At 43.4% G+C, this 12,164-nt stretch overlaps 1 protein-coding gene across 2 annotated transcripts in view; it reads left to right on the plus strand.

Annotated features, from left to right (window-relative positions):
- LGR4 (leucine rich repeat containing G protein-coupled receptor 4) overlaps nucleotides 1-12,164 on the plus strand; it is a 107,314-nt gene that overhangs the window by 28,545 nt on the left and 66,605 nt on the right. Inside the window, exon 1 of one of the 2 annotated variants that reach the window (XM_013994475.2) lies at nucleotides 6,670-8,715. The exons of the other annotated variant lie outside the window; for it this stretch is intronic. The gene's annotated coding sequence lies outside the window, so the exon portion shown is untranslated. Of the gene's footprint in view, nucleotides 1-6,669; nucleotides 8,716-12,164 lie in introns of those variants that run through there. 2 annotated transcript variants of the gene reach the window in all.

The following is a 12,164-nucleotide window of genomic DNA, read 5'->3' on the forward strand; positions in this document are numbered from 1 at the left end:
CTAAGTATTTATCCTATGAACCTCAGGGGAATAAAAAGTGACTTATCATTTGAGGAGGCTCACTGCTCAAATGGAATGACTTGATGGAGAATGAGCTTTGCCTTATGATGCTGTGTGGTCTTCTCAAATGTAAAACCTCTTTCTAGGAGTTCCCTTTGTGGCTCAGAGGTTAACGATCCTGATTAGAATCCATGAGGATGGGAATTCTATCCCTGGCCTTTCTCTGTAGGTCACAGACTCAGCTCAGATCCTGTGTTGCTGTGGTGTAGGCTGATAGCTGCAAGCTCCGAATTGACCCCTAGCCTGGGAACCTCCATATGCTGCGGATGCAGCCCTAAAATAGCAAAATAAATAAGTAAATAAATAAATAAAACCTGCTCTAGGTTCTAGTCACTGTATAATGAGACTACTTGATTATGTGATTTCCCCCAATTTTTTTCTAGACCTTCACATGGATGATACTAATTACATCATCTGTAATGTAACTTGCATGACTCGATAAAAAACTAATCTTCTCTAACTCTCCATTTCCTTAGCTATATCACTTGAGGTAAGTCAGGCGACTGTTCTGTACCTCAGATTCCCCATTTTTTGTTTGTTTGTTTTCATGGCCACAGGTGTGGCATGTGGAAGTTCCCAGACTAGGGGTAGAATTGGAGCTGTACTTCCTGGTCTATACCACAGCCACAGCAATGCCAGATCCAAGCCTTGTCTGTAATATACACCACAGCTGTCGGCAGTGCAGGATCCTTAACCCACTGAGCAGGGCCAGGGATTGCACCCACATCCTCATGGATGCTAGTCAGGTTCGTTTCTGCTGAGCCACAGCGGGAACTCTAGTCTTCCCATTTTTAAAAAGGAACACTCTCCCAGCATTGCCTGCCTCAGAAGGTTGTTGTGAAGTTCACATAATAGCAGGAGTGTAAAAGTAAGATCTAGGCAGTGCTTCTCAATGATGCCACTGAGATGTGTCTATGAGTCACCAGGAGGGTGAGTAAAACTCAGATAGCTGGCCTCCAGCCCCAAAGTGTCTGATTCAGTAGACCTGGGGTAGAGACAGTAATTTGCATTTCTAACAGCTGGCAATGCTGATGCTGCTGGTCCTGAGAGCACTCTAGATATATGGGATATTACCTTCTTACCCTCCCAGACTGTTCCATGTAGGTATGTCACCATACTTTTTAGTTAAGAAATCAGGACAAGCCTGAAGGTCTTTGTTGGGAACAGAGTTACAAATTAATTGGAATTTGAACTCTTCTTGAGCATCTTGAACTCACTCTTGTCTTGTGTGTAAGTATGTAAAACTACACTTCTCCAAGAATCAACTTGTGGAAATAATTGACCTTGGGTTGAAAGCGTACTCAGTAGTAGTACTATACCATGTAAAACCAGAATCTTTTTCCATAAGGTGTCTGTAAATAAGAGATCTCAAAAATAGGAAGACCCTTCCTTTTAAAGGAGGCGCCACCTAGAAAACTCACAATGGCATGGGAATTATTTCCATCAGGTTTCGCAGACTGGAGCTGGAGGTGGCTTTTGGAATGAGTTTGGAGAAGGATCATCTCTGGGGCATGCAGGTGTATTCCCTCCCACGTTCTCCAGGCCCCTATACACCCCTTCATCCTGCTTAAGATGCACTATAGAAACTGTTCCTCAAGGAACATTAGCAAATGATTATTCGTATTAAAACATCATTCCCTAGGGTTTCTCTTTAAAGGTGCTCCAGTTTTTAAAGTATTGGATCATGACCAGCTTTATGAAAAGGCCAGGCTATGTGGAGGGAAGTAGAGCAGAAAGGGGCAGACAGAAGGAAATTTCAGATATTGGGAGCCTTGCCGATTCAAAATACACCTGAAGGAATGGAAAATGATGCAGCTACTATGGAAAACAGTATGGTAGTTCCTCAAAATTTCAAAGTGATTACCAAATGATCCAGCAATCCCACACCTACTTATATACCCAAAGATAATGAAAGCAGATCCTAAAGAGATATTTGACCACATACATTTATAGCAGAGCTATTCACAATAGTCAAAAAGTAGAAATCACCCTGGTAGATGAATAGATAAGCAAACCATGGTATATAGAGGTACAATGGAATGTCATCCCGCCTGGAAAAAGAAGGAAATCCTGACACATGCTACATTGTAGGTGAACTTTTAAAGATATTATACTGAATGAAATAAGCCAGTCACAAAAGGATGAATACTGTATGATTCCATTCTGTATGAGGTACTTAAGACTAGTCAGATTCATAGAGACAGAACGTAGAATGGTGGTTGCCAGGGTCTGGAGGGAGTGATGAATGGGGAATTATTATTTAATGGGTACAGAGTTTCTGTTCTGCAAGATGAGAAAAATTCTGTAGATGGATGTGGTGGTGACGGTTGCTTGACAATATGAATGTACTCAATGCCACTGAATTGTATGCTTAAAGATGATTAATGCGGTTGATTTTATGTTATAATAAATAATATCTCCATTATGAAAATGTCAGTATTCTTAACTTTGGCTTTGACATTTTGGGCTGGTAATTCTTTGTTGCAGGACTGATTTCTTTTTTTCTTTCTTTTTGCCTTTTCTAGGGCCGCACTCACCGCATATGGAGGTTCCCAGGCTAGGGGTCTAATCAGAGCTGTAGCCTCCGACCTGCACCAGAGCCATAGCCAACTCAGGATCCGAACCGCGTCTGTGACCTACACCACAGCTCATGGCAACGCTGGATCCTTAACTCACTGAGCAAAGCCAGGGATTGAACCCGCAACCTTATCATTCCTAGTCAGATTCCTTAACCACTGCGCCACAACGGGAACTCCATTGTGGACCGATTTCTGAAAAATGAACTCAGTAGGATACATATAGGATATAGAATGTGTGTGTGTGTGTGTGTGTGTTTGTGTGTGTGTGTGTCTGTATAAAGAGATTTACGGTAAGGAATTGGCTGTTGCAGTTATGGAAGTTGAGAAGTCCTAAGATCTGCAATTGGTGAGCTAGACACCCAGGAGAGCTGATGGCATAGTTTCAATGTGACTCCAAATGTCTGGAAGTCAGGAGAGCTGATGGTGAGAAGGCCAGGGACCCAAGAGAGCAGGTGGTATATTCCAGGCTGAATCTGAGTCTGAAGGGAGGAGAAGACATGTCTCAGCTTGAAGAGGGGTAGAGTGAATCCACCCTCTCTCTACGTTTTGGTTCTATTCCGGTCTTCAACAGATAGGGTGAGGCCCACCCGCCTTGGGGAGGGCAATCTGCTTTACTCACTCTGCTGATTCCCATGTTAATCTCAAGCAGAAATACCCTGACAAACACATAGAATCATGTCTGTCCCAATAGTTGGTCACCTTGTGGCCCAGTCAAGTTGACACATAGAATTAACCGTTGTGGAATTCTCGTTGTGGCTCAGTGGTAGAGAACTCAACTAGGATCCGTGAAGGTGCAGGTTCGATCCCTGACCTCACTCAGTAGGTTAAGGATCTGGTGTTTCCGTGAGCTGTGGTGTAGGTCGCAGACGTGGCTTGCATCTGGCATTGCTGTGGCTGTGGTGTAGGCCGGCAGCTGCTGCTCTGATTCAACCTCTAGCCTGGGAACCTCTATTTGCTGCAGGTATGCCCCTAAAAAAAGACCCCCCTCAAAAATTAACCATTGCAGAGCCTCTCCTATGCTTTGAAGGAAGTTGAGCACCATCCCGAGCCCCTACTTATTAGATGAACCCCCATTTCTCCAGTTAGGACAACTAAAAATATCTCCACACAATGCCAAATGTCTCTTGGGGACAGGAATCCACCCTGGTTGAGAACCATAGTTACACATTCTTCAAAAATTAGGTGAGGAAAATAGATATTCTTTCTAGACTTGCATTTTCTCTGCTATTTTCTTATGTGTTTTCAGATTTTGATATTTGGATATAATACACCTTAACTACTAATTTGGGAGGAACATAGGAAAGGTGGAGACCTAGATTCTGGTCTTGATTTTGATTGTGTAGCTTTGAAAAAAGAAAATACCCCATATTGGGCCTGAGATTTGTTTATCAATACAAATTCTGAGGCTGGCAGTGGGGTTGGAGGCAGCTTGAATTAGATCATCTCTGTGGCTTGTTTTTGCATAAACATACACACACACACACACAAGTCAGGTAATGAGAGTCAGGTAAGAATCTATACAGACTTTAGAATGAGAACCGTCTTCTTTCTATGACTGGCATGACGAGGATTGGAAGGATAGATTTAGTCCTGTTCTTGCAGGAAATACCTGACCAGGTGGCATTCAGTAAAAACACTCTTCGGATTTTAACTCACTATTTATAAAGCACTTTGTAAAAAGTACACGTTATGGAGATACATTGGTTTGAGTGATTACTCTGAGGTACCTCTTGGAACATTTTTTCAACACTAGAAAATAGCTGTGTGTCATGGTTCTATCTACCACGCATAGATAATTATGATTTCTTTTCACAATAGCAATTTATTAAAAAAATTGCCCAAAACAGTAGAGTTCCTTGGCTATTTTTAAGGAAGAAATTACTAAGATGCAAAATCAGTTTTAAAATAAAAATGAGTGTGTGTATATTTGGACAAGCTTATGTGTTTACATTGGTTGTCCTGGCTCAGCCACATAAGTGGCAGTTTGCACTCTGGGCCAAGCATTTCAGCCTTGCCATCCCCCCAATTTTAGACCCATCCCAACTTTTTAGGCTCATGTTGCTATCTAAGTATTGGGTGGAAACAACAGAAGAACTGAAATAAAATGGGGGGGGATTATTTGAAATTAAAACTAGTTATAACCCAACCAAACAGGCAGATATGTGCCAGATTTTTTTTAGTGTCACCCGCCTTTCACCCCCCTCAACCTCCTTTCATCACCCTCACCCACCCACCCCCTTCTCCTGGTGACAGTGCCCACCCAATTGGGGGGCCCTTCTTACAGATACAGGATTGGAAACACATGATATTTAAGGCCTGGAGTTACTTGCAAATATGTAATAGTTGCATGACAACATTATGAGCAAACAATATTAAGTTAACACCTGTGACAAGGGCAGACGTTCCTCTAGCGATTTTCACTACCACGTTGTAAACTGTAATTATGAAAATTGTAGGGCTCTTAGAAAATATCTTTACTGCTCTCATGATTTATTTTCCTGAGATTTTTCTCTCTCTTTTTTCCCCCTGGATATATATGATGAAAAACTATGATGGAAAATGCAATACATGTTTTAATTATAGGAGTGGCTTCACTTTCCACCAAACCAAAGGACACTCTCATTCCTATAGGACAAATTTCCTGGATAAGTAAATGGTTTTAGACCATTTCTTAAAATAATTTGTTAGTGCCTGACAGTTGTATGTGTGTGTGTTAAGAAAAAAAATTTGGAGTTCCCGTCGTGGCGCAGTGGTTAACGAATCCGACTAGGAACCATGAGGTTGCGGGTTCGGTCCCTGCCCTTGCTCAGTGGGTTAACGATCCAGCGTTGCCGTGAACTGTGGTGTAGGTTGCAGACACGGCTCGGATCCCGCGTTGCTGTGGCTCTGGTGTAGGCCGGCAGCTACAGCTCCGATTCGACCCCTAGCCTGGGAACCTCCATGTGCCGCTGGAGCGGCCCAAAGAAATAGCAAAAAGACAAAAAAAAGAAAAAAAGAAAAAAAAATTATTTATTTATCTTTTTTATATTTATTTTTAAGGCCTGCACACCCTCAGCATATAGAAGTTCCCAGGCTAGGGGTCCAATCAGTGCTTTAGCTGCCTATGCCACATCCGAAGCAACGTCAGATCTGAGCTGCATATGCAATCTACACCACAGCTCATGGCAACGCAGGATCCTTAACCCACTGAGCAAGGCCATGGATCAAACCCACATTCTCATGGATCCTAGTTGGGTTTGTTACCACTGCTGAGCCACAATGGGAACCCCCCCAATTTTTTTTAAATCGAAGTACAGTTGATTTACAATATTGTGTTAGTTTCAGGGTGATTGTGTGTTTGTGTCTGTCTGTGTTTAAGCATTGTGGTGTAGTAATTATGGAGACAGGGTTTGAGGATATGCTGTCTGGGTGTTCAAATCCTGGCTGGACAGTTTTGGGTAATTCCATTGCCAGTCTTGTACACTGGACAAAGCAATGGTACCTCCCTCTTATGACTGTCATGAGGATAAGGTATGTGGATTACTTGCACAGGGCCTGGTTCTTTTTGTCATTGAAAGTAGTGTTGATTAATGGAAGTAGTATTTGGTCCAAAAAATGTTATCTAAGAAGAATAATACTGTTATTAGAATTTGAGCCTTTAAGAGAAACTAAAAGACTTTGTGTCTGGTTGTAGCATTATAATCTTCGAGTTTAAAAATTGTAAGTAGTCAAAAAAGTTGTCTGTTGTAACCGTGCTGGTTCCCACCTGCTGGTATGACAAATTGCGTGGTGAAGTCTGAAAACTGGGGGTAATGCTGTGATTTTATTTTATTTTATTTTATTTTATTTTATTTTTGTCTTTCTGCATTTATTTGAGCTGCTCCCACGGCATATGCAAGTTCCCAGGCTAGGGGTCGAATCGGAGCTATAGCCACCAGCCTACACCAGAGCCACAGCAGTGCAGGATCCAAGCCGCTTCTGTGACCCACACCACAGCTCACGGCAACGCTGGATCCTTAACCCACTGAGCAAGGGCAGGGATCGAACCTGCAACCTCATGATTCCTAGTTGGATTTGTTAACCGATGTGCCACAACGGGAACTCCTAATGCTGTGATTTTAAATAAGTCTTTTAGTCATCTGAAAGGACCATCTTTTATTCTAAGGTTATGTCCTTTTGGCTTATTTTGGTATTAAATGCCCCCTCCCCGATAGATGTTTTATAGATATTCACAACATGTCAAGATAAAAAATCGACACCCTTACTTTGGCTTCCTCAGTCATATGGGAATAAGGGGGTAGGGTTGAATACTCTACTTACATGAGGTGCCAGAATTCTGGGTGTTGCATCCACAGTAGGAATCTTCTCTCGTGTCCTTGACAGATGGTCTACCAGCTACTGCCCAAGATCTCCAGCAATAAGTCAGAGGCTACAGCTCTAAAGCAGTCACAGTGCCCTTTCTTCTTTGGGAAGGGATCAAACCTGTACCACAGCAATGATAACACCAGATCCTTAACCCACTGCACCATCAGGGAACTCCTACAGTGTCCTTTTATGTTATAGTTTATGATATACCCTGCCTGGCAGTTCAATATAATGAAAAGACTGTGGGTTTCTCCTCTAAATATTTTTTTTTATGATTTTTATTTTTTCCATTATAGTTGGTTTACAGTGTTCTGTCAATTTTCTACTGTACAGCAAAGTGACCCGTTCTTTTCCTCCCATTATCTTCCATCATGTTCCATCATAAGTGACTAGATGTAGTTCCCTGTGCTATACAGCAGGACAAATATTATTTTACTTTGGGTACTTAAGGCCAGTCACAAGTGGACGCAAGTGTAAACACTCAGCCTATATTAGACACTTGGGAATTGTTCCTTGCCTTCTCCTTTCCCATCTATAGCATCTGTTCACTGTACCTACTTCTCGTCTCTGCTGTCTTCTTGGATCTCCATGAGACCTTTTCCAGCTCTCCTTCATCCCTTCCAGCTCATCTTTTCCAGACCCAGAGAGCCTGGGTTTTTGGCAGCTCCCCTCATCAGAGTTTCCTCCTTCTGTTTGGAGGCAGACCACATGAAAGCTCTTTCATTAGTTCATGCATTCTGCTGGGGCACCTCATATGTGCAGCGTCATAATAGTAATAATCCTTATGTTCACAGAGGCCTCTGTAGTCTTCAGAGTGCTTTCCTACACGCCAGTCCTGCGGCAGGCAGCTATTTCCCTCTTTGCCCATGAGGAACTTGAGAGCCTTTCTAAGAACAAACAGATATCATTTAATTTTAGAATTGGGAGGGCTTTGCATACCATGCCAGCCTCACATCCCAGCAGAGAAACCGGAAACACAGAAGTGTCAAGGGGCTTGGCTTAGGCCACATGGTCAGTGTTTGGCCATGGTCCTTGGGGATTGGGTTCCATTTTGAACTCTGGTGTTGGCCTAAGGGCGGAACCACTGCCCTGTGCTGCCTCGCTGCTGTGCAATGGGTGCAGAGAAGCATCAAGCAGATAAAACAGGGCTCCTTTGTGCAAGGCATTTGCAAAAGATTTGTTTTTGCCTTCCTGTTTAGTTTCTTACAGTTTTCAGCAGCTGAAATGATGATGGGTACAAACTTGGGGAAGAAGGTCCATATGGAGTGGCACTGTTCAGGGGGAGGATATTTTAGAGGCTACTTTGAAGAAAATTAGATTAGGTTGTAGCAGAAGAGTGTAGAAAGCTTTCCCCTGGTGAGGGGTCTGGAGCAGTGTTCCTTAAAATGTCTGTGCTGATGGGCCAGTTTTGTTTTTTAAAATTTCTAATCCAGTGTGGCTTGATACTTTTGTAAAATATAATGGCAATTGATTTTTGGAGAAATAAAGTGAAAACAAGTGGAAAAATACAAACCTAAAGTTTTTATTTGATTTAAGGCATGAAATTACTTTGTCAAGTTGCTACGAGGTGAGCTTTCATTATCTCTGTGGTCTCACTGTGTCTTGTTTGCAGATTACACACTGGCCCCACGTCTTGAGGAGCAGTGCCCCACATGAATGAAAGTGGAAGCCTTAGTCCTTGGTGGCAGGGAGAACATGGGCCTCAGGGGGTCTGGAGGAGGACATAGAGCAGGTGAGTGTAGGTAAAGCTTGGGAAAAAAAGAAGATGAAGATGGGGTTAGCTGATAGCGTATCCCAACCCGGAGAGGGGAGAGGAGTTTAGCACCATGAGAAATGGGGGAGCCTCTGCAAGTTCTTAAGCAAGGGTGCTGGCTTGTAAGGGTTCTGTTGAATGATGCTCTTGGCTAGTCCCTGTGACTAAGATACTTGCTGCTGTCTGTAAGGTCTGTGTATATCTAAGACTCCTGTGACGCATGCCAGTTACTCTCCCAGGTTTTCTGTTTTTTTTTCATTTTCCTCTGTTTATATCATCCAAAGAGCAGAAATGGGCTGCTCATGCAGGATCCTTTTTCTCTGGGAAACGCTTTTGTCTAGAGTAGATCAGCCAGTTCCCCGCATTCCATCTTCTGTGGTTCTGCCTCCTCAGGGAGTTACATTCAATTGCAGTGGTCTTCCAGAAAATGTCTAAGTTTTAAAGCCAATACATTTGGCCCTCCGCATCCTCAGGTCCCAAATTCATGGATTCTACCAACTGCAGACCATGTGTTATGTTTGCAATCACAGTTGGTCGAATCCACAGATGCAAGGGGGCCCTTATTCTGGGACTTGAACATCTGCAGATTCTGGTGTCCACCGGGGTCCTGGAACCAATCCCTGCAGACACCAGGGAACAGCTGGACTTGTTGTGTTTCTGAGCATTTTGAAAGTAAGGTCAAAGATGGGGGCTCCAGAGAGAAGGTATGGAGGTGGAAAAGGTGGTGTGGGAGACGTATTTAGGGACTGTAACAATAGCCTATCTTAAGTAGGATCAGTGATTCTAGTATATAGAGTGCCTTTTTATTTTTTGCCTGCAAGATAGTGGCAGTGCTCTGCTGTATAGACTCCAATTTTGGTCCTGAACTACCATGGTCAAGAGTTTCCCAAAGACGGAGGGCTAATAACCATTTGGGTGTGATTTATAACAGCCACTGTGTATGGAGGGCTTTTCGAATGACAGATATGATCTTAGCACTTTACATATATTGCCTGATTTACTTCTCCCAGTAATCTTCTGAGGTAGGTGCCATTATTCATTATTTTTTTAGATGAGGAAGCCCAAGCACAGAACTTGATCAATTTGTTAAAGTTCTTACACCTAATCTGTGATAGAGCCTGAATTTGAACCTAGGCAGCCTTGTTGCAAAAGCAGCTTTTACCCATTATGCTCTACTGACAGAATAATACAATAGTACCCTGAGGCTGGAGTGCTCTAAAGACTGGTCATCTTGGCTGGTTTTATTCTGAGGGCTAAGAAATATGCGGGAAAATATAGTGACCGAAGGCTTAAGAAGGAAGCAGAAGGACAGGGACCTAAGCTCAGTGGTGTCTTTGGAGGACTGACTAGCAATCAGCATCTTAACATCTGAGAAGTTTGCATAGTTTTAGTTCAGTAGCCTGCATGTTTATTATGGAATGAGAAGCCCCCTCCCTCCCAAACACCTACAATGTGTTAGGTCCTGGAGCAGGATTCAGAAAACCAGTGGTGAACCAGACAAACTAGATCTTTGCCCTTGTAAATGCTCTTTTCTTGTAGGGAAGACAATTAACACTTAAGGAGGCAATGTCATATAATGTACTGCGGTGGCTCTCATGTTTGCACGGCATCCAAATCACCCAAAGAGCTTGTTAACACCCCCAGAGTGTCTGGTTAGAGGTCTGGAGTAGGACCCAAGAATGTACCTATCTGTTGGATTCTCAGGTAATGCTGGCCCATGCTTTGAGGACCCCTGGTTGAATGACTGGGGCTGCCTTACAGTAAGTGCTGTGTGAGAGTTTTAAAAATAAATGAAAAAATAACAAGAATTCAAATGATAAGAACTAGAAAGAGGAAATAAACCAGGTGAGGAGATAAGAGTTAACTGAGAGCCACTGTCATGTGGCTAAGGGTTGACATTTGAAATGAACCCAGAAAGGAGAGAGGAGTTCCCATTGTGGCTTAGCAGGTTAAGAACCTGACTAGCATCCATGAGGATTCAGGTTCCATCCTTGGCCTCATTCAGTGGGTTAAGGATCTGGCGTAGCCGTAAGCTGCAGCATAGGTCACAGATGCCATTCGGATCATGTTGCTGTGGCTGTGGTGTAGGCCAGCAGCTGCAGTTCCAATTTGACCCCCAGCCTGGGAACTTCCATATGAAAAAAAAAAAAAAAGAGAGAGAGAGAGAGATGAACCCAGAAGGTGAGCATGAGCCTGTCCTAAGAGCTGGTACAGGCTGCCAGAAGACAGCAAGGAGTTTGTGTGAACCGGGGCTAGGCAATAAATGGTTTGGGATGAGGTTTGGGGTGGAGCACAGGGACAAGCCAGGCAGAAGAACAAATAGATGGAGAGCAAATAGAGTTTGCATGAGCTGTTTCTTATTTTAAAGAGGTTTCTTTGGCCATGAAGTAGCAGGTTGAGTTGGAGAGGGAGAAACATGGAGACAGGGAGACCAGACTGGAGGCTGCTGCAGTGGTCGTGGAGAGATGGGGATGGGCCTGGAAAAGGGTGGGGGAGCAACAGGCTGGAGGTGAACTAGAGAAATGCATATGCTTTTGTGTCTGGTGGTTTATCACAGGAGTGTGTCCTTATTATGGAAGCCCATGAGACAGTTAAATTATATCTCAGATGTGGTGTTTTAGAAAGCAGAGAAGTGCAAAGAACATTTTTAAAAAAGAGTCGTCATCAGAAGTTATTTGCAGGCATCACCATCACTGCCCTGCCCCCATGCCAGGGCAAACCCTCAGCTATCTGGAAAACCCAGCCATCCGGGACAGTTCGTTCTCTGAGATTTCCAGCTTGGCTACTTTAACGTGGAATATAATCTGTGTGTGTGTCATTGCTTAATTGTTGGCATGTAGTGACTCACCTGGTAATTTAAATTAATAGACTGTGCATATAAGCACACTATTGTTCTTAGAGCTTGATGGAGCTTTGATTGGCACTTAAGTGATGGTGTATTTGAATTAATTACTGCAGCTGAGAAAGAGCTGGGAAAACACATTAGGAATAAAAAAAAAACCCAAAAAACTGTCATTGTGATGTGCAGTTGGAGTGAAAGGAACACTTTCAGTGTGAGGGTGAGCCTGGAGTCCGTGCTCCTGGACTCAAGAGAATGGAGTAGTCATGGACGTCTGGGGCCCTGGCTACACCCTGCGCCCTTAGCAAGTGTGGCCTCCCGGGAACCCCATAGCTCTCTGCTGGGGGAACCCTCCGTCCTGCCCCTTCTGTCCCAACAGGAGGATGGTCACACGGCAGGGCCCCTTTCTGGAGCTCAGCATCCCAGCCCAGTCAGTTCCACCTCAGGCGGTCTCTTTCTCACATGTTTACACACATCCTCTTTAAACCAAGTGTTTCTTTTTCTTTGCTCTTTTAAATCTTGCCCAGTTACCTCAGGAAATTCTCTCCTTTTCTTTGTTCTATTCCTGGAGCCAAAATAAGAAAAAGAA

Source organism: Sus scrofa, chromosome 2 (assembly GCF_000003025.6).
Source record: "Sus scrofa isolate TJ Tabasco breed Duroc chromosome 2, Sscrofa11.1, whole genome shotgun sequence".
NCBI classification, from domain to species: Eukaryota; Metazoa; Chordata; class Mammalia; order Artiodactyla; family Suidae; genus Sus; species Sus scrofa.